The sequence below is a fragment of the Centropristis striata genome, chromosome 9 (assembly GCF_030273125.1).
Source record: "Centropristis striata isolate RG_2023a ecotype Rhode Island chromosome 9, C.striata_1.0, whole genome shotgun sequence".
Lineage (NCBI taxonomy): Eukaryota > Metazoa > Chordata > Actinopteri > Perciformes > Serranidae > Centropristis > Centropristis striata.
Genome location: NC_081525.1, coordinates 7,796,838 through 7,819,225, shown reverse-complemented (window position 1 = coordinate 7,819,225; position 22,388 = coordinate 7,796,838). Strand labels below are relative to the sequence as shown.

At 38.0% G+C, this 22,388-nt stretch overlaps 1 protein-coding gene across 1 annotated transcript in view; it reads left to right on the top strand.

Annotated features, from left to right (window-relative positions):
- Positions 1-637: 637 nt before the first annotated feature.
- LOC131978196 (regulator of G-protein signaling 8-like) overlaps positions 638-22,388 on the top strand; it is a 37,477-nt gene continuing 15,726 nt past the window's right edge. Inside the window, exon 1 of the mRNA XM_059341732.1 lies at positions 638-778. The gene's annotated coding sequence lies outside the window, so the exon portion shown is untranslated. The remainder of the gene's footprint in view (positions 779-22,388) is intronic.

Genomic DNA, 22,388 nt, shown 5'->3' with positions numbered 1-22,388 from the left:
ATGGATAAAATAAACTATTTGATTACTGTTGACAACCAGAAAGAATATTATTTTCATGGTTACCTTCTGAGTGTCAATTTACATGTGAACAATGCATATCCTGTGTTATGTAACGTCTTTCTGTGCACAGATGCAAACATGGTGCATCTGTGTGTCCTTCTAGTAATATATTCGACATATTGTCCTTTTGTAGTCACTCATCATTCTTCTTTTTGTCTTGTTCGGTCACATGTTCTAATAATTATTTACGTGATTAAAAACATCAAATAAACTGTCAAACTTTCCAGTCTGTAAAACATGAGAAAACAGTGAAATTCAAATAATATTTGGAGGTTTTGAGATCGAGTCTCAACCTTTTCCGGACCTCTAGACCCACCCCTAGCCCCCCCTCCTGCATTTCCAGCTTTTCAACCACAACATCACTGAACAGCACTTGTCCACTTCATAGATGTGCTCGGGTTGTCCTTGGAGATTTCCCTGTGCAAACAAAGCTCTCTTCCCCCTCCGTCTCCCTCTGATTCCACCCCCTCTGCCTCTCCCTCTATCCATCTCGGCTGCTCTCTCCCCCACGATTTCACACCAATGAGCATGCCGCGTGTAGCTCCCACTCGCTGGCATCAGAAACACTAGATATCTTCAGTTCCGAGCTGTACAGATTCATACAAATACACAGCAGCATTGGCTAGACGGAGGCTGCGATCTGCCAAAACACACGGTGGGGATAGACACTGATAAATAAGAAGGGGAGAAAGAGTCCAGCATCTCTCGCACACAGCAGGTAAAGGATCCATATTAATTTGTTGGATGACAAAGTGTTATGTAATTCTGCTGTGGACACAGAGCTTGAAGCATTATGGGGTCTTTGTCATTCTAAATGGTTCATGGGGCTGATTATCTGCCGCTTTGAATGGAGGCTTATTGCTGCATCAGTGAAAACACTGTTGATGAAATGATTTGACGTCTGTGTGGCTGATATTGGACAATACAAGCTGCAGACTAGATTGCTCTTATAATATCCAGTTTATTTTATGAGTGTCTGTGTGCCCTCTGTGTGGCTGCATGTCCAAATTTCTACCTTAGTGATTGCTTATTCACGCATGCTTTCAATACCAGTTCCTGTGAGCCCTATTGGAAATCAGTTCACAGCATCCCACCTTCCCTCCCTCCTTGATGCTGAAAGCTCTGAGGGCTTTTTAAGTCCACTAAATGTCACTCATCATCAGAGCTATCAAAGATGGAGTAGGACTTTGAAGGCTACACAAGTGGCACCTCAGGATGAGGTGTATCAAAAACCCTTCCAAGACCCTGATATGTTTCACGTTTGAACCCTTCTACTCCTGCTTAACCTTCTTTTGCATGGTATTGACCATAATACGTTTTATATCTCATATTAATTAGGCACTAGAGGTACTGGTTGGAGGGTTTTATGGCGTTTCGACTGTGCCAGGCTAGGTGTTTCACGTTTCCAGTCTTTGTGCTAAGCTAAGCGAAGCTAGGCAGCAAGGAGGGTAACAATCTTCTTGCCAATTCTCGTAAGACAGAAAGCAACGTTTATCTCCAGAAATTTCTTTAACCAAGTTTGTCATTTTCTTAAACATTATAATATAATGTTAATTAACAAGAGTTTATTAATAATAATAATAATAATAATAATAATAATAATAATAATAAAAATAATTCATTTTATTTGGAAGGCGCCTTTCTTGGCACACAAGGACACCGCACAAAAAGATAGAAAAAGAAACAACAATAAAATACACAGCATTAAGAACAATACAACAAAATAGATTGGACAGGGCAATTGGCATCAGAGGGAATAGGCAGTTTTAAACAGATGTGTTTTGAGTTGTGATTTGAAATGGGGGAGTGAGTCAATGTTTCTGAGTTGGGGTGGTACTGAATTCCATAGGCTGAATGCTCTGCTCCCCATGGTGGTGAGACGGGCAGAGGGGACAGACAGGTGTAGGGAGGAAGAGCATCTGATATTGAGCAGATAAAATATACTTAAAGTGGAAAAGCGTTGAGGACTTATTCAAACTTCTGCAAACTTCTGCATTTCCCTGCTGTTAACCACGAAATGTCAAAAAATCAATTTAAAAGAAAGCTAAATCTGATAGCATCACGTGTTATTTGGTATTGCAGAGTAGCAGTGTTTGGCATATTTACATGACAGGTGAGGTAGTATAAAGAGTGACAAACTCTGCATAGGGAGCTGTTCATATTTACAACACATCCAATTACAGGTAATGTCGCTTTAACTCACATTTTTACATCCATAATTTAAGTTATGTAACAAACATGCATATTTTAACCCAAACTATGATCTATTCCTGAACATAACCAAGTAGTTTTATTGCTTAAAGCTAACCAAACTACAGGCATTTCTCAATGTTTAACACATCTAAAACTGTGACTGTTACACTTAGGTATAAGGGTCTGGGTCATATAAGAGTTAGGAACAATCTGTGCTTGTTGAGCACTTGATAGCCTATGTACACGACTTAAATGATACAAGTTTTATGAAAGCCAAAGTTTTGCGATTTAGCCTTCATTCACATACAGTAAAGATAATTAACAGGACACTGTTTTGTTTGATAAAAAGTAGATCAAATGAAAACTGTAGACAGTCAGGTCTGTGGATTATCCAGTATAACAAGAAAAATAATTCTGAAAAGACAACTTGCTGTTGATTTTTAAGTTGTTGTTTTTTTATTGCTGTGAGCACCTTGAACAAAATCCCATTCACAGACATTGTATTCAGATGGCAGCAGAAATCTAAGATGTAGTTATCTCAAAACCTTGGTTCAAAAGAAAGGGGGGAAAAAGTTGGGTAACGCTTTATAATAAGGTCCTTAATAACCATTAATTAACAAGTAATAAGGCATTGTTCTCGCTTTAGATCAGGTAGTTGCAAAAAGCATAGTTAACTTATAATAGATGAGCAATAAAGTATATTTTAATATCAATAAGCAAACAAAATAAGATTAATAAAGGCATGGCAAAGACATAATGGGTGGGTCATGGGTGTTTGTAATGCCATTATTAACACTTATATAAGCTTATAAACACACAATAATGTTAATAAGCATCTTGTAAGGACTTACAAGGGCCTTATTACTTGCTAATTAATGGTTATTATAAGGACCTTAATATAAAGTGTTACCAAAAGTTGTGATTCAAGCAAGTGAGCGAGTACTCTACTGTAGCTAAACAGGTAGTAAGTGAATGCTGGCTACAGGCATGACAATACATTTCAAATCCTTCTCAGGAGAACTGCTTTCAGGAGAAAGAGTGAGACGCCTAGCAGTGGAAAAGCTTTCTGCAATGCAAAATAAATACCTGGAATAAAGTGATTATGTAAAGGCAGGATGAGCGATGGGAGACACATGCTCAGCCTGTAGCACAGAGCAGCAAAGCTGAAAAGAACGAAGCACATGCTCAGACTTTAAGAAACACTTGAGTATTGTACAGTGGCATCACAGGGTTTTTTTTTTTACACAAGATGGTGAGAGTGACTAGTTGCATTTGCTAATCCACTGTATATATTCAATCAATATTAAAAATCTAAAGTTCATCTATATTTCTCCTCCGGACTGCACTATGTTTTTTTTTTTTTGTTGTTTTGTTTTTTTTTTAATTATTATTATTTTTTTATTTATTAATTTAAACAAAACACAACATAAATGTCCAATGGACAAAAACAGTAAAACAAAACAAAAAAAAGAAAAATCACAACAAAATCACAAAACCAACCTACATAAATAAATAAAACTACAACAATAAATAAGAACTTTAACACATTAAATCTAAACAAGACACAAACAACTGCACTGGGTTGTAAGCAAAACACAACTACAGCCCCAGATCCCAAATAATTTGTCAGTAGTTAATTATTATTCTCTACCCCGAACAAGAAATTTAGCAGGGATGGACAGAAGCTCAGTCCAGTCAAATACCATCATGTTTGGATGAAGCCTACAGTAGATGTCATGCTCTAATTTTATCACCAGGCAAAATGTTCTCCTGAAGCTAATGCAAGTCAGTGGTGCGCCCTGAAAACCCCTGGCACACATGTGCTTTTAATAGTCCTGTCCATCAATGACAGGCAGATCTACTTGAGTTTAATCTGACATAGCTGTGAGTCAAACTCTTGGCCAAAGACTGGAAAACGTGGTTTGCCCTCCCTTTCCCTCTGCTGTGAGGTGAGTGAGGGTGATAAGAGCTGCAAGCACAGTCAGATTTGAGATTTGTCTGAGGTGAAGGCAAATATGCATAACACTTTTTAAATACAGAGTAAAAACAAAGAGGCATGCACATATTGTGACAGTAGCTGTGAGCTGATGGGTGTCGAACAACAAGTCCTCCAAAGACTATTGTAATTTGTAATTTGTAATTTATTTATTTCAAAACAGGGACAGCGCACAATAAAACATCAATCCTGTACAACAAGAGAATATGCATTGTGCCAGGTTCTAGCAGATTGCTATTTTCCACCTGTAGTCCCTGGGCAGGTTGATAGAACAATACATATAATGTATAATAAATGAGTATAAAAAAAAATATTGATTAAGTAAAATTACAGAACAAGGCAAAGAGGCAATATATAAAATAGATAAATAGAAACATTGCAGCAAGATTCAACAGGACAGGACAGGCTGCCCCCCAACACACACACACACACACACACACACTATGATCACATATGTCGTTTGTTTCTACCCTCAAATAGCAACCACTGGAGCTTTTCCAAAATTAGCATTCCTACCAGTGGCAGTCGATCAACACGTCCTCATATGTAAACGTAATGGTTGCCATTGGGAAACAGCCACAGCTTTGTTGAAGACTAGAATAAAAAAAGTACATGGTTAAGTATTACAAAAAATGTCAAATGAGTAAAATGAAAAAGGTAAAAATAACTGCTGGAAGTGAGGTTGTTTCATGGTGAGGTATTTAAGTCAAGTCACGTCTAACAACATTGACTTTCCGTTTCACACAAGACACAAACTCTGGTGTACTGGGTCAAAGCATAGACGGTATAAATAATGGACGTAGTGATTGTGACGTCACCCATTTTGTGGCCCGTTTGAGGCATCAAGTTCAGCGTTACAATTGTTGCCATGTTGTGTAATCATCTTTTTTGGGGAAATGGGGAGAAGACCATATTTGGACTGTGGAGGAGCAAGAGGAAACTGCCGCTGCCAATCCATGTTAGCATTAACTGGAGCATTGACTGGGATGTTAAATTTGGCTAGTAAGAAGCATAAACAAAATGTATGTTACTTACCAATGAAAAAATGGACAGCGACTCCTTGGAGTGTCTGTTAGTCCAACCAACAGCTCAATTTTTTTTTCCAAAGGATAGATGTCTAATTTAGTAAAGTGAGAATACAATCAGGAAGCTGATTAGTGGGTGCTTTTAATAATGTGATTTAAACACTGCGGGAGCAACAAATAAAAGTCAAATTTGGCATTCATGAAAAATATCAATATGTAACCTCAGATATTGATAAGTTGTTGATGTTTTTTTGAGTCCAGTTGTGTCTTCTCATGTTGAGCATCAGTGGTCCACCCTGTCTGCATCACCTGCAGAGGAAAACTTTACACAGACAAATAGAAAACTAAGCAAAATATGTGTTACAACAGACTTAATTTTCATTTCAGTTTTCATATATTATTTATTATTGTTTAAGATAACCTAACTCATCCAGCAACAGTATTAACTACTCTCAATATAGCCTGTTAGTAAACGTTATCATGCTTTGCACAGTTCCCCCTGAAATGCAGCGTAACGTTATGTGTCAAGTAAAGTCTGGAGTGTTTTAATATGAAAATGTCTGCTTTGATAATTATGCTAAATCTGGGGTCGTGCGCTGTCAAATTTTACGTTACCAAATATTTTACAGTCTGAGCCTTAATAACCAACTCCGTTATTTCTGAACCATGCTGAAATGTGATATTTTTTTAATTACACTGACATTATGGTAATAACACATTTCATAATGTTACCATACTAACACAGTGATTTTTTTCATTTTCCAAACAGACAGACACCTTCTGATTCCAAGTATTATAAAAAAATAAATGATAACGCCCGTATAACTTGTGACTGCAATCACCATACCAGTATAATAATATTTTCTTTCAGTCGCTCCCGTTAGCATTGAAGCAGCATTAGTTGGCTAACAAACTACTGTGAATGCTAATAATTGATCATTTATAAATACAATAAAACAAGAATTACACTCACCAAACAAACTGGAGCATGGGGTTCTTGTGTGGCAGTGGTACAGCTCACCACACAGCAGGTGGTGTTATTAGCCAGATGTTTGCCTGTAGACAATCAGACAAGTAGTTTGAGTAGAAGTAGTAGTACAGTAGTACTACTACTTCTACTTCTACTACTTGTAGTAGTACACTACAAGTAGTAGTGAATTAGCTGCAGCGCTTGCAGCTACAGACAGCTAGCAACTAGTGACGGACAGCTACATCACCTGTCACTCAAAGCGGGGACCTGCTCAATTATGCATAATTTTGTTACGGAAGGGGAAATCAGCTTTAGATAATATAGGCATCTTTTGAACCAGGCTCTAAACAAAGTTATCTCTACTGTGAAATTGGACATTTTAACATGAGAGTCAATCTATCTTGCTCCCTTCTGCAGCCATCCTCAAGTGACGAGTTGAGGGATTCCAGTTTTTGGTACTTCTGCATAGGCTCCACAGCTCAGGACGGGAGGTTGCCACTTGCTTTTAGGTATCAAAACCTCCAAACCATACAGTCTCATGTCATTTGTTTCTACTTTCAAATGCAGCCCACAGGAGTGTTTCCAAATATAGCACCGTTCTCTAGAGCAGGGGAATCAACATGTCCTCATAGATAAATGTAACCGTTCACTGTTAGTTTTTTTTAGGTTTAGGTACCAAAACTACTTCCCCAAGGTTAGTGCAAAGGTGTACATGGTATAGGATTTTAAAAATTAAAATAAAAGTTAAATAAAGGGATGTAACTACTGTAACTGAACATTGGTGATGTAAAGACATGATGCAATGTCAAATATGTTGCTTCTTTATCCCAACCTTGCTTCTAGCAGCAGTAAAAATACATTAAAAACCAACTGTAGGCTACCTGCTCAGCAACAAACAGCAGATGGACAAAGCAACTGGCTTACAAACAAAGTGGAGCTTTTAACAGCTGAGCAGTTTGTAGAGATAAATAGAACTAAAAGGAGAGTGAATATTGGACTTTGCAGGTCAGCAGACACATTTTATTCTCTGTGCATGCATAATGCTTGTTAACCTAATTTGCTTTAAGAGTCCATAATATGTCTCCAAGTAGCAAAAAACAGGATAAGTGCTGCTCCAACTATTTGCTTACTAATGACATATCTGCCCAGTGGCTGACCGGCTGGTCAGGATGCTTTTGCTAAGGATGGATTCAGACTGGTTAGTGAGCTAGCATATCTAATGAGCCTGCAACATGGCTCCAAAGGAGAAATTAGTAAGCTAATAGATATTTTCTATGCAACACTAATCACAAATTGGAGAAAATTCTACTTTATCAGGCAATTGACTTGCACTTTGAATTAAAAAGTGATGCAAAATATTTTTCCTGCAACAACAGAAAAACATCACATCATAGCTTATCACATCCATGCACACCAGAGTGATGACAATTGTTAATGAGCAGAACCTCATTTAATCTTCATTAGCAGAAACCAGTCCTTTGTTTATCGAAAATGATTCATGATTAATAATAATGTGTTCCAAAGTTGTCACCCAAAGTTTCCCCCACTGACTTAATATAAATGAAAAACTTTTTGACATCACATAAAATGGGCACAAGTCTCTTGGGTCAAAGGGTGTGTGTAACCCAAACAGAACATGATGAAATGAACATATCATTTTATTTTACTATTAAAGTTATGGCTTCCAGTCTTTGCAGTCATTGTCATTAGCACTGTTATATTCAAGTGTTTTAATTTCACTTCTCTGTAAAATTTCAAACCACTGAAGAAATTTTCCTTTATACTGGTGCCGAGACTTGGTTCCCCTCAAAAACGTCAATATAAGACGTTTGCACATGCAGAAAAATACGACTCACATTTACATTTTAGACTGTCCCTGCCATCGTCCTGCAGACGTAGTAGTAATGATTGACAGTCATTAGAGTTTAACCCATAAGAACCCATGGTGACACTCGTGTAACACTTTAAGTCTTCTATAATCTCCCATATTCAGCATTATGCGTCACATTAAGTCATTAAATCCCTAAGCGACACATACTCAACACCCTGGTGTGGTGGTCAAGAAGTGACTTCTCGAACTTGTAGGTGTGACTGGAAACAGAACTGTGAAAAAGTAGCTAATTTGAAAAAGCTTATTTTTTGTCACGAGGCTAAGTTTAAACCCATTTAACAACTCTAATTCGTTAATAGTTTGTCCATTATTGCATTTAACTTGTTCTGACCAAATTTCCTGAACAAATTAAAGTCACAATTTTGATATATGTTATGGAGATGCAAAGAAAAAGGCACATGTTTATTTGTTTTTATTTATTATTGATTTATTATTATTATTATTATTATTATTATGCTACTTAAAAAAAAATCAGAAAAATATTTTTTTGTTAAACAGCACTATTGATTCAATTCAACTTTATTTCGCCATGTATACAGATACTAGGAATTTGAATTGGTCTTCTCCAATGTCACAATTTTGATAAATGTTATGGAGATGCAAAGAAAAAAGCAAATTTGTGTCTCTGTAAGCAGAAATTTGTCTATTGTTTTCATTTTAAAATAAATATTATAAACATAAATACCATAAACACATGTATCGTATATGTCACATCTCAGATATTTGACATTCAGGGGTAGTATTTTTGAAAAAACATCATAAATGTGTTCTATGTTGTCCACTTGGTCTGTGGTATATCCTCCATAATTCTCATTTAAAGATAAATGGGTCTGGGTTCTTATGGGTTAAATGTTGGATGTCACACTCAGAGCAGTGGTATTTCCTGTTTAAACTGTCTTTTATAACGCCTTACCGGGAATTTTTGTGCCTTAAACCTACACTGTAACAAATTGCTGTAAGAAAACAGCCAAATTGTGACAGTAATATACTGTTTTTCATTAAAATTGTAGTATACCGTAGAAAACAATGCATTCTGGGCAATTTTTGTAGGTAGCTTGCCGTTTCCCATAAAATATATGATATGATATATATATAGATATGTGATATTTTCTACTAAGTCTCTTCTTGTACACATTTTTAATGCCTGTATTTTACTTAAATGGTAAATTGGTAAATTATGGTATATTAAAATTACTGAGGTTATTGTGAAGACAGCGCTTAATTCATCGTAATTGGCTTTCAGACTGTAATATGCTCTATTTACAAAAGATGACTGCATTGTATACTGCAACAATATTGCAACTAGCTTCAGCACTATACTGTGTTTTAATCTGCTGTAAAAATCAATGAAATGCAGGATTGTTCTGTAATTCAGTATGTGGTTTTATCACAGTAACATCCTGAAAAGTAAATAACAGTAGAGGAACTGTAAAATTAACAGTAGAATGCTGGCAACCCTGCTGCCAGTATTTTAGTGGTTTTGTAGCTTAATTCACAGAAAGTGCAGCTTTTTTCAACCGTGAACAGTACGTGTATATTATGTCGTGTATGCTATTTTTAGAACAATCCACAGTACTATGAGTCACTCATTTTGGTGCTCATATGTGTCGTTATGGATTGTGTTGACTAACGATCTATTCTGTCGTTTAGGTTGGAGATCTTGTTGCCCGATGTGTACTGAGACAAACTGCAGTCAGTAATTGACCATATAGAAAATATCGGTATAGGCGGATGGATCGAAATCACAATGAAATATAATTGCATAAGTCTAATAATATTTCATATTAGCAGAATTTTAATACTGTGTCAAAACATTTAGTAATGTTATTAAAAGCTTTTACATGTTTGTTAGTCTGAAGCAAAAAAAAAGAACACCTGCAGGTTGGAGAGTTACATTAATCCAAATGAACATGAGTGCCCATCTGCTCTACAAATATTACCCCGTTCATAAATTTATCCTCTTCCACCACCTCTTTTCCACGTTGCCAAACAAGCTGCAGAGATATATAATGTGCCATGTCCCTGTAAGGCCCGTACAGTGCATTTCTATTCTTTTGGAGATTAAATTATAAGCCGCTGAAGCTTGTGAACTGGACATAGATTAAGTGGAGACGGAATAAATAGATGGAGCAGGGCATGCACAGCGGGGCAGTGACATTAATCTAACCACACATGAGTGTACCTTTCTGAGTAGAAAAAAAAGATGAAAATAGTTCCCGGGTGTAATGTGATGAAAACCCCCATGGGAAGCTTTATCCCAGGTTGACCTATCAGAGAGTGGAAGTGAACAATGTGCTCAGGTGCCATCGCAAGAGGCCTCAGAGGAGTGAGGGACTGCACAGCTTTACAAAATAAAACCCTTATCCCTTATCCAATGGCTGTCTGTCATTGACATTAGTTATTGGGTTAAATGTAATAATAGAAACACTTTAAACTTTCCTGCAGCGTAAAAAAAAAAACGGTGAGTAAGGCAGCAAAAGTTGACAAACAATTACCAACAAACAACAGTAAACAGCTGTAAGTTATTTTACAGATACAGTATTTTCAAAAATATATATCTATAGAAAGTTTTTACTTTGATATGACAGAAAGTGTTTGGCAACTTTTGCTGCCAGACTTTTTACAATTTCTTTTTATATATATATATATTTTTTTTTTTTACATTAAATTTAAAGTTTCACGATAAGAAAGCAGAATGTTGCCTTTATTTTACATTCAGCAATATGATGTGTATTTTTTGTATTTTTACATAGAATTCTCTGTAATTTAACAAGAATATCTATAATGTCCAAGTAAGTTAATTTACAGATTTCAACTTTATTTTATGTTTAATTTTTGTGATAGAACTAATTCATTTTTGTTATGGCATTTACACTTAATGTAGAAAAAACAAGAAAAACTCTGTAGGCCTAATAGTTTTTCATAGTGTGGTTATACCAAGAGCTCTTTACAAACAGGGGTTAAATGGATAAAACTCAGAAGTAACAAAAGACTATACACACGTGCAGATAAACTGTCCTGTAAACAAGCATTATATGCACCAAAATTATTAAGATATATATTTTGTTTTTACGAAACTCTTTGTGCAGAAATGTTGTTAAAATCCTGTTTGCATATTAATAGATATACCTGCCCCACCACTCATGCTGTATATAAAAAAAGAACAGCAGAGGAGTGTAATTGTACAAAATCTTGGCAAGGATCTTTTGCAATGATTGTACCTGTGACTACTATTCACATCTGTGGCTATATTTATAGCACCTATTTATTAATTCATTAGTACCTGTGAGCCAGCAGTGGCACAACTCAATCATTAATATTAAACATCGAAAAGATAATCAATCTTCAGTTTAAATCACTGTTACCTAAACAGATTTTAGAAACTGCTTCACAATGGCAAAGAAGAATCATAATGAAATAAAAAAAAAACTGATGGATACTTGATATTTATCACAAAAAGTATTAGGTTTGGTTTGTTTTTTAGAAATAAGTGTGTGCACTGCAAAAGAAAAAACTGAATTTCAAGAAATAAGTCAAAGAAAATTGTGTGAAATTGTCAAATGGAAATGCACCCAGTGACTCCTTTTTTTTTAATTATAAATATCAGTTTATGTGTGGGAAATGCATTTTCCCTCTACACTGTGTATTCCCAGAAGCATTTTCTGAGCTGGCCTTGGCATAAAAAGACTCTGTTTACTGTAAACAGCAGTCACCGCTGTCCTCTGGCATAGAGAGAATACACACAACATCCATAAACCAGTTTAAAAAAGGATCTCTTATTGTGTCAGAAAACGCTCATAATTGAAGAAATGGTGTTTGTAGCTGAAAATATTTCAGGATCAGGGTGTGCTGTGGATCAACATGGTTTCATGTGATGGTGTATATATAGTGTTAGATAGCATGCTTCATTTAACATTTAAGGACAATTTTGCATGTTATACCTCTGCAGTTTAAGCTTTTTGCATGCAAATTAATGCAACGCTCACACTCCCAACTCCACTGGCATTTATGCAAACAAAAAGGTTACCTTGCTGCTGTGCCAGGTAAAAAATAAATAAATTTGTCACGTAAATGAAATTAAAGTTTGCACAGGATCGTAGTCTTCTGGGCAGTTTCCAACCACCCTGCCCTTCTTACCTATGCGGACTTTCACGCTCTTTATACTATGTTAAATGACTTCCAGATAACTTCTCCATGACATATTTAAAGTCAGTGCACACTAAATGTAATGAAATGGCATTAAAAGCAAAAAAAATGGGTAACGCTTTATATGAAGGTCCTTGTAATAACCATTAATTAACAAGTAATAAGGCCCTTGTAAGTCCTTACAAGATGCTTATTAACATTATTGTGTGTTTATAAGCTTATATAAGTGTTAATAACGGCATTACAAACACCCATGACCCACCCATTATGTCTTTGCCATGCCTTTTTTAATCTTATTTTGTTTGCTTATTGATATTAAAATATACTTTATTGCTCATCTATTATAAGTTAACTATAAGTTAACTATGCTTTTTGCAACTACCGGATCTAAAGCGAGAACAATGCCTTATTACTTGTTAATTAATGGTTATTAAGGACCTTATTATAAAGCGTTACCAAAAAATGTTGTGATAACATACAAAATGACTTAAGAAATCTGCATGTGTATTCATTTGCCATTTGGTGCTACCAGGCTGTGCAGATCCTGTCCTGACCTGCCCTTATACCTGTGCACAGCTGGGCACTGCAGACATCTGCGAGTACAGAAATAGAAGCAGAAATCGTGGCTGATTTTGGCTCTGTTCTTTCTAATGGTGATAACACATCAGATGGTCTGACACACACTTCTGCGGTCAGCCAGGCTTCCGCTCTCAGGGCAGTGTGCACACAAATACACAAATGAAAACACACAAGTGCAAGGCCACAGTTGTGCTCTTGTGACTCAGGTCTCAAATCTGACAGCTTGGCTGCAGACAGGAAAGAAACATGCCGGGACTTGCCAAGACTGAATTGCTGTTCAGTCACCCTGGATAACTTGTCATCTGAGTCACAGTGCATCTTAATTAGCCTGGATACAGCTAAAGCTGTGTCCTGTAATGAATAGAGAGTCGAAAATAGATGATGAATATGATTATATCTTGGAACATTCAGAACTTGAGAGAAATCCAGTAGGCCTATTTTGGGATTTAACCATTCTCGCCTGTTCAGCAATAACCTCAGCTGTGATAATCTTTTGCATTTATTGAGGTTTTCTCTCACTATGTCGATCAAATACGATCAGATCTCAAGTGTGCTCTCAGCTTGTGTACATAGGATATTAGGCTTTATATATCACAATGTATAAATGAAATATTCAAACCTCACTGGGAGTTGAATGGTCGACTGCTACTCTGCTGACAGCAGCACTGGTTTCCTTCCTTTTCACTTTTTATGCTGCCAAACAAAACCAGTTTGTTTTGTTGCAGCTGTTGGACGTCAAAGTTTCACTTTGTACCTCTGAGAAATTCCTCTTCTTTTGGGATTAAAACTTACTTTAAAACATTGTTTACCTCCCGACTGCAACCAAAAAGCTGTGAAAACTTTTAAATCTGTGCTCCAAATGTAAAATATTCACTGAACTTGTTTGAGTATATACTTTTTATTTCATAATTCCCCGTTGCTGGGTATTTCTGTAAAATGTCTTTTTCTATTTAGTTGTAGCGGTGCACTTTGCTAATAATGATGAGTTAAACAAAGAAATGGGGAAAAAAATCCTCTTTTCAGCAGTATTGCATCCTTTGGTGTGGTAATATAGGGGCACGCCATCTGAATCGTGTATATATTATATATATATTATATATATTAGGGTATTTAAATGACACTGATTTTCAGCCGCCACATTCATCAACGTCTGATCATTCTTAAGCTGTGATTGGAGAGATACGAACGTTTGATGAATCACACGTGAACCCTGTCATAAGGAGAAATACATGCTAATATTTGCACTGGTTTCTGCGCTCTCGTTCTGTGATTTTCTGCCTTTGCCAACTTTTTTAAAACTCCTCTGATTTACCTTGAGGAACTTCCATTGCCAGCAGATTGTTTGTTTTATTTTTTATTTTTTTTAATTTTTTTTTTGTACTGAAGTACACTCATGCAATACATCTTCTCAACCGTGTTGTTGCTGCTGCTGCTGCTTCCTATTTACATTGAAATAACAGAATATCATTTCATCTCTATTGTCATATTTCCAAATTTGAAATATTTGGAAGGCACTGCATGTTTAATTTTTTTAACGAGTATGCATTTTTGACCACAGCCTTAATGATTTCTTTAGCAGCATTTAGTTGACTATTTTTAACCCTGTATTCTCTTAAAATAAATCAGAGCAACAAGGAAACACAGTGTTATAGAAGCAACTCAACCAACACAGCTCGAGGGTTCTGCAGAGATAAGACAAGCAAATGATCCACTTTTAAAGAGTGTGAAAAAGTGGAGGGAGGGGGCCGAGAGGCTGACAGTGAGTGAGTAAATGAATTAACAAGTTCATGAATTAGAATCAATTAATGGATATGTGAGAGACAGCTAGTGATAAGTGAATGGCGAGAAATTAGATATTAGAAAGGGCTAGAATATCAGTCAGATCATTCACAGACATTTCTAAAAAGTTTTACAATGAAATCTATAGGAATAGTTTGGAAAAAATTCATAAATATGTTGAAATAGGAATATACTTGTTTATAAGTTTGGTAATTGCTATTGTATTTTGCAGGAAAGATTGTCATAGGTTGTTGTGGTCCGTGTATCTAGAGAATGCAGTGCTATATAAAACCTGGATGACATATATTGCAAGAGCAGACAAGATTTAGGACAAAATATGTGATCTGCTATAATTGGACTCAACAAAAAATGTCCCAAAATTCAGCTTGACAAGTTGCTATTTTTACTTGCACTCAGCAGGAATGAGAGCAAGGATGTGTCCAGTCCCTAAGATGTTGTTCTTTTAGCTTGAGAGATGTCATAAGACACGTGGCCCTCAACGTCAATGTAAGCGTCAGGAGAGAGATGTGCACTTCAGCATCCATGCATACATCATCATGCTCTATGTTTAGTAAACTATACATCTATTAGTCAATACTGACCACCTACTGGCATCAAGGAAATTTTCTGCAATTTTCAAGCAGAAGATATTGCACAGCATGTTAATTTGATTTTCCTTTGTGTAGATGCATCTAATCTATTTGTTGTTATACAGCACTGCATGTCAGCTAATAATACATATAGTTATAGAACGGCTTGGTGTCTTCTGTTACCATCCAGAAATGAGGACATGGAGGGAAATCTGAAAACCTGCATTGCAGAAAGTTAGGTAACATCAAAGATGTTCATGCACACACACGCACACGCACACACACACACACACACACACACACACAGCTTCCATGATCTAGATTCTAACTTCTTATTCCACCAAACCCCAACAGGCATCATAAACATTGGAGGTCTAGCGGATGTTGCTTGTACTTTAACATTCATGCTGCGTACTTGTGTGTATGCGAGACATTAGAGTGCTGTTGCTGTTTTTAGCCTCTTTCCTCCAGGAGCAGGCCTTGCTGCATGGCTGAATAGATCATGCACCGCTTCCTCCTGACTACATGGATTTGTCAGGGATTTTTATAAATAGCTCAGCAGCGGCACGTGTCTGCACCACACTGCAGACAAAGAATGCAGCTCACATCGGCCGGAGAGATACAGATTTGTCAAGAGAGACGAGGAGAGGGAGGGCGTTACAGGAGGAGGGAGGGATCTGATGTTGTGTTATTGACAGTATTGCACAAGATTTATCAATATGTCCACGTCTCTGCTCATCAACTTCACTTCATGACCTATCTCTGATAAAAGATGCATGTGGTGCAAATTCAATCAGAATTAATTGTTAAAGGGTGGTTTCCACTTACAATATTAATATATTAAAGATGCTGTCTGGTGCAACAATATTTACTATTTGAACTCTCATTTGTTTATGCCACATAGGAATTCAGGGCCAGATGTTTACATGAAATTCAAACACTCATTGCAGCCTGATCGTGTGTTGATGCATATAAAATATGTGTGAAATTGAAACCTCTTATTTTTACTTAATTATCGCTCCATCTAATTATCCAGTTCATGAAGTGTCTTCACAATGGCACAGTCTGAAGGAAGAGGAGCTTAAAAATCATAACTCAGTGGTTGAATTTTATCAAGATGAAGCCAGAGGCAGAGCAAGCAACACAGAAATTCAACGTGATTTAAATGTAAGAAATAAAAGGTACTAGGAGAAAATTAAAGCATACAAAAAAAATATGGTAATACTAAATTATGTGTTTAAAGGAGTAAAAATAAGAGAAAATGTTTAAAAAGGCCGGAATTGAATGAAAAAGGATATTCGTGTTGTGGCAAAAGTTTTAAGCCTTGATTCAGCAAGCAAAAAAAAAAGAAAGGGAAATGACATCTGAATGTTGTGGTGCTGAATAAGAAATGCTAATTGATAAAGAAGCAACCTCCAAGTTTGAGAAGAGAAGTCAATGTAGAAATGCCTTTTACCTGCATTCTGTGTAATGGCCAGCAGGGGGCGACTCCACTGGTTGTAAAAAAAATAAGTCAGTTTGTATGAAAGTTCATGAGAATGATCCTGCTTATGACTAAATCACCACAGTAAACATTTTCTTCTTCTTGAGATTATGGTCTCAATCGCTAGGTTCAAGTCTTCTTAACACAACATAATGTTCATTTTCTAAATAATGGTCCCATCTAGAGTAATAAGCAATAAACAATAAAGCAAGGTATGCTTGAGGGCGTGGCTAATTTGTGACTGACAAGCCGAGTTGTTTTTGAAACAGACTGTTAAAGGGTCAAAGTTCAAAGTCAAGTTATTGCTCAGTTGAACTAAAAGGCATTCTATGGATGCCGTTATTCATTTTGAATTACATTAACACATTGCTAACCAGGCTAGCTAGCATTAGCAAATAACATAGTGTCCTTCCGGCTGCCAAATCCATTCTGCGCATACGCTGGTCCAAATAACCAAGTCGGCAGATGTCACAGTGACTACGTCCACTTCTTTTATATGGTCTATCTGATTGATTTATCAAATATTGAGACATCATCACATCCAATAACATGCTGTATTAGTCAGCTGGTCTGTCCATCCATCACTTTGCTACAGACTGAGATATTGTTGCATATACTGGCCAAACAGCCATGAATGAATGATTCTGAAGTATTTATACAAGATCCTTTTCATTGCCTAATTGTCATGGTATAGTAAGGGTTAAAAGTTTTTTTTTTTTTTTGTTCTTTTTATTTGAGCCCCCCTCATCATCTGCCATGTCATTTTCATGGGAAATGCATGCTCCTCAGAGGATGAACTCATTAGAATTGTGTAATTCTATGTCATTGTGTGTGCATTTCCTCTTAATTGTTATATATGTTGTAGCCTGGCTTTAAGAACAGCGATGTGTTGTTTATAAGTATCAGTGTAAGTCTTCGAGGTGTTGACATTCCTGCCGTCATTGTGTGAGAAAGTGGTCCTAACAGCACTTTTTTAATAGCTTTCCACAAGTCTGTGGAGAAAACTGACGTAAAACTCGACCTCTACTGGTGAACTTTAAATGCAGTCTATACATAGTCTACCACGCTGGAAATATCTCTGCTCATTATTTTTTCAGTCCTCACTGAAAAAATAGCAATACATTAACGAATGAGGTGCACCTTGAGATTATGACTCACATAGATGGCACGCAAACTACCCTTCCAGTTCACTGCATCTGGTTTATATATAACATCTGATACATAACATGGCTGTTTCTGGGGCACACAACATCTTCTGTGAAGTGCCTGTGAAACAAGCTGCGAGACCTTCAGTGTTTTACTTAGTCCGATTTATTCTTGGCTGGGTAGAACAGTTTCTAAAAGAGCCTTAATTCTGCCAAATGCTCCTCAATAGAGAGTGTTTATGGTTTTTTTTCTAAAGTCTTTTTACATTTTTCTCACTTTGGCCTAGTATTTGATTGCAATATGTAAAATATATATGTCCTGCAGCTGAAATCAGCACAATCATGTCTAGAAGTGGGAACAACTCAAGAATGTCTTTGTGCAGAAAAACACAGTTATGGCATGAATCATGAAAAGGAAAAAAATGCAAGTTAAATTTATCTGATGAATTATTCTTTTTTAATTAGAAAAGTGCCCACAAGTGTCATGCATATTACATTTTTACAAAACAGTGTCCATTTGGATTTTTACAACCTCCACTTCCAACCTCTCCTCTCTGCTCTGTGTAAACAGATTTTCAGTGAACATTTGTCACGTAACCGTTCGTTTCAGCAGAATCAATCATGGCTTCATAGTGTCTCTGAGGAGCAGAATTTAATGTTTTTAACAGGTTCTGGTTATTCCAAAATGCTTATTTTTTTTGTAAAATAACATCATTTCAACATAAATATCCCAATTTTAAGCTTGATTTTGGTTACTTTTTCGAACAGAGACTTTTCGTAACCTATGATCTGTTCAAGGATTACCAGAAAGTTAAAAGAAAACATACTTTTCAATCCCACCTTTTGTGGTTCAGAGGGTTTTTATTTAAACTTGTGTTCCTTATTTACGTCTCTGGCACTCACACTTGATAAAAAGCAGACTTCCACTAAAGACATATCAGAAACCTGATATTAGTGCACACACACACACACACACACACACATATATTATAATCCCTCAAAACAATTTATCAGAGGTAGATAGAGGACACGGAATGAAATTTGATGAAGTCCATTTATTCCAGCAAATGGCTTTCAGTGGCTAATGAACAGAACATTTCATGCAATGTTCCCAATTCAAGGTCCAAGCATCAAAACAATCCACTGCAGCAGTACTAATGAAAAATACTTAAGATGAAAGGACAAATACTATGAATCAAGGGTGGATGCATGAAAAGAACATACATATATACTGTTTTAGTTAAGCACATCATGTATAAGATTACCCTGGACACTTTCATATAACAATCAGTCACAAAGCAGATTGTGTTTGTGCATTGAGGTCAAAGAATAATTGTATTGTATGTTTAATCTTCATGTCTCTCTGTGGAGATTCTTTATTATCATGCTGCTCACTCAACCCTAAATAACTTAATGCAGTTGATCATTGTGCTTTTATGTTCAAAACCAATAAATATAACAAATAGTGTACTCAGAGAGAAACAACAATAAGAACTACAGTACATTCTATTTCTAAAGGTCTTCTGCAAAAGCTACTATGAGCATAATATAACACTTAAATGCATCATCCCACTGGTTGATTCTAAATGTTTAATTTAACATCTATGTGCCTGGATTGTCTGTGTAGCTGTATGTGCTTCTGTTATGTCTGCATGTGTTTTTGTACTGTATGTCATGTTCTTCTCTTTATCTACTTATGTTCTGCATGTCTATTTGTTTTGTCTAGCCATGTTTGTTTGTCTTTTTCTCTGCTGTAGTCACATCTTGATCTTGATCTCAATGAGATGATTAAATAAATGTTGCATACAGTATAAAAGCCAGACACCATGTAAATGTAGCATGTCTCCAAAGTAAGATGACATTTTCATGTTAAGTCTAATTAAACAAAGATAAAAGGTGGAAGCTGCCTACCAGCACCAGTCTTGTGCAAAGCCAACTGGCTGAAGCTTTATGTTTAATCCTCCTGTTATGTTCGTTTCTTAGGAACAGCAATAATGTTCGTGCGTCAGTTTGACCTGGGGCATGTTTAATTATCCAAAAGTGTCAGAAACCAAAAAGTACCACTAAACATTGTTTATATTTCATGATTAACTCCATTACTAACCATTCCAATCAATATTCAGTGCAGTGGTTCTTTACCTCTCACAGATCATGTTACACAGCACAGATACAGGACTCAAATGTAGCACTCGTGAGGCAGAAACAGGAGGTAACCAGTCCTTAATCACAAGCAATGGTTCAGTATATGGGAGTTCAGTCAAGCAAGGCAGGCAAACAATCCAAACGGTTAAGGCAAAGGCAGAGTCCAAAAACAGGCAAGGGTCAAAACCAAAAAGCACCGGACATCCCAGGGAGATCCTGATAGCGTTGATGGAAGTCTTGGATGAGGGCAGGTTGACTATATAGCTGGCCGGAATCCATGACCTCTCCTCTGGGCCATAACCCTCCTGGTCCATAAGGTACTGGTATCCCCGGCCCCTTTTCCAAACCGCCAACAACCGTAACTGAGTAAACAGGGCCCCCTTCGACGACCCTGGGGGTAGGTGGGGGTCTGTAGAGGTGGGGGTCTGGAGGCTGGGACCAGAGGACTCAGCTTAGCTGGTTTCAGGCGGCTGACGTGGAATCATCAAATCAAATCAAATCAAACTTTATTTATATAGCGCTTTTCATACATAAAAATGCAACACAAAGTGCTTTACAAAAAATAAGAAAAAACAAACAATAAAAATGACAAAACCCACCCCTCCCTCCCCCACATACACATCTGTAAGTATACATACACAAACATGCACACACGCATTTAGTTATGCACGCACACAAACACACTCAGACTCACACACAGCACATATTGATTGACAGTGTAGAGACATGGCAAGGCACCGAGGATCCAGATGAGGAAAAAGCAACCTGTGGGAGCATCCACACTGAGAGGTGGCAGAGCCCACGGCCATAGAGGACGCCATCACAGAGACCACCAGGACCCGGGGAGACCGAGGCGGACTCCACACATGGTGCATGTGGGATGGACCCTCATGGACCTGGGGAGGCGAAGGTGAACTGCAGCAGGGTTGATGACCTTGGAGACAGGGAAGGGTCCCACAAACCGAGGAGCCAGCTTACGGCTCTCCACTCTCATGGGCAGGTCCTGAGTCGACAGCCAAACCCGATCTCCTGGTTGATGTGAAGGAGCTGGCATCTGACGTCGATCAGCTGCTTTCTTGCTCCGAGCAGCGCTACGGAGCAGTATGTGGCGAGCCCCACTCCAGATCTTCCTGCAGCGCCGAATGAGTGCCTGGGCCGAAGGTACCCCCACCTCTACCTCAGACGCCGGGAACAATGGAGGCTGGTACTCGTATGCACACTGGAATGGAGACAGACCAGAAGAGTAACTGTTGCGAGTGTGTTGTGTGCATACTCAACCCAAATGAGGTGCTTGCTCCATGACTCCTGGTTCTGGGAGACGAGGCTGCGAAGACCTGTCTCCAGCTCCTGATTCAGTCTCTCCGTCTGTCCATTAGACTGAGGGTGGAACCCAGATGACAAGCTAACAGTGGCTCCTACTAGGGTGCAGAAGGCCTTCCAGAACCGAGCCACGAACTGCTGACTGCGGACTACGATCCGTCACCACATCCTTGGGGAAACCATGAAGACGACAGACATGATACAATAGAGCCTCTGCCGCTTCCTTGGCAGAGGGCAACTTAGGGAGAGGCACAAAGTGCGCAATTTTGGAAAACCTATCCACAATGGTGAGAATGGTGGTGTTACCATTAGATGGAGGCAAACCTGTGACAAAGTCCAAGGAGATGTCCGACCAGGGACGATGGGGCACCGGGAGAGGTTGCAACAGACCTGCTCAAGGTTGCTGGGAGACCTTGTTCCTCGCACAGACAGGGCAGGCAGCCACGTATTCTCCCACCTCCTTCTCCATCGCCAACCACCAGAAGAACTGCTTGATGATAAAAACAGTCTGAGCGGTTCCTGGATGGCAGGCGACCCGTGAGGTGTGAGCCCAGTGGATCACCTGTGGACGTAAGGAGACAGGCACAAAAAGGCGATTTTGTGGACACCCTGCCGGAGCAGGGGTGTTGACAGAAGCTTCCTTCACTCAGTTTTCAATAGCCCAAGAGACAGCTCCTACCACACAGGAGGATGGGAGAATAGTGGAGGGATTCTTGGGGCAGGAGTCAGGATCAAAGATCCCGGAAAGGGCATCAGGCTTAGTATTGTTGGAGCCAGGGCGGTACGATAGGGTGAAGTTGAATCTGTTGAAGAACAGAGCCCACCTGGCTTGCCTGGAGTTGATATACTCAAGGTTCTTGTGATCAGTCCACACCAGAAACAGCTGATCAGCTCCCCCCAGCCAGTGCCGCCACTCCACCAAAGCCACCTTCACGGCCAATAGCTCCCGATCTCCCACATCATAATTCCTCTCCGCTGGGGAAAGTTTCTGGGAGAGAAAGGCACATGGATGGAGCTTACCATCAGAAGGTGACCGCTGGGAGAGGACTGCCCCAATCCCCAGATCCGA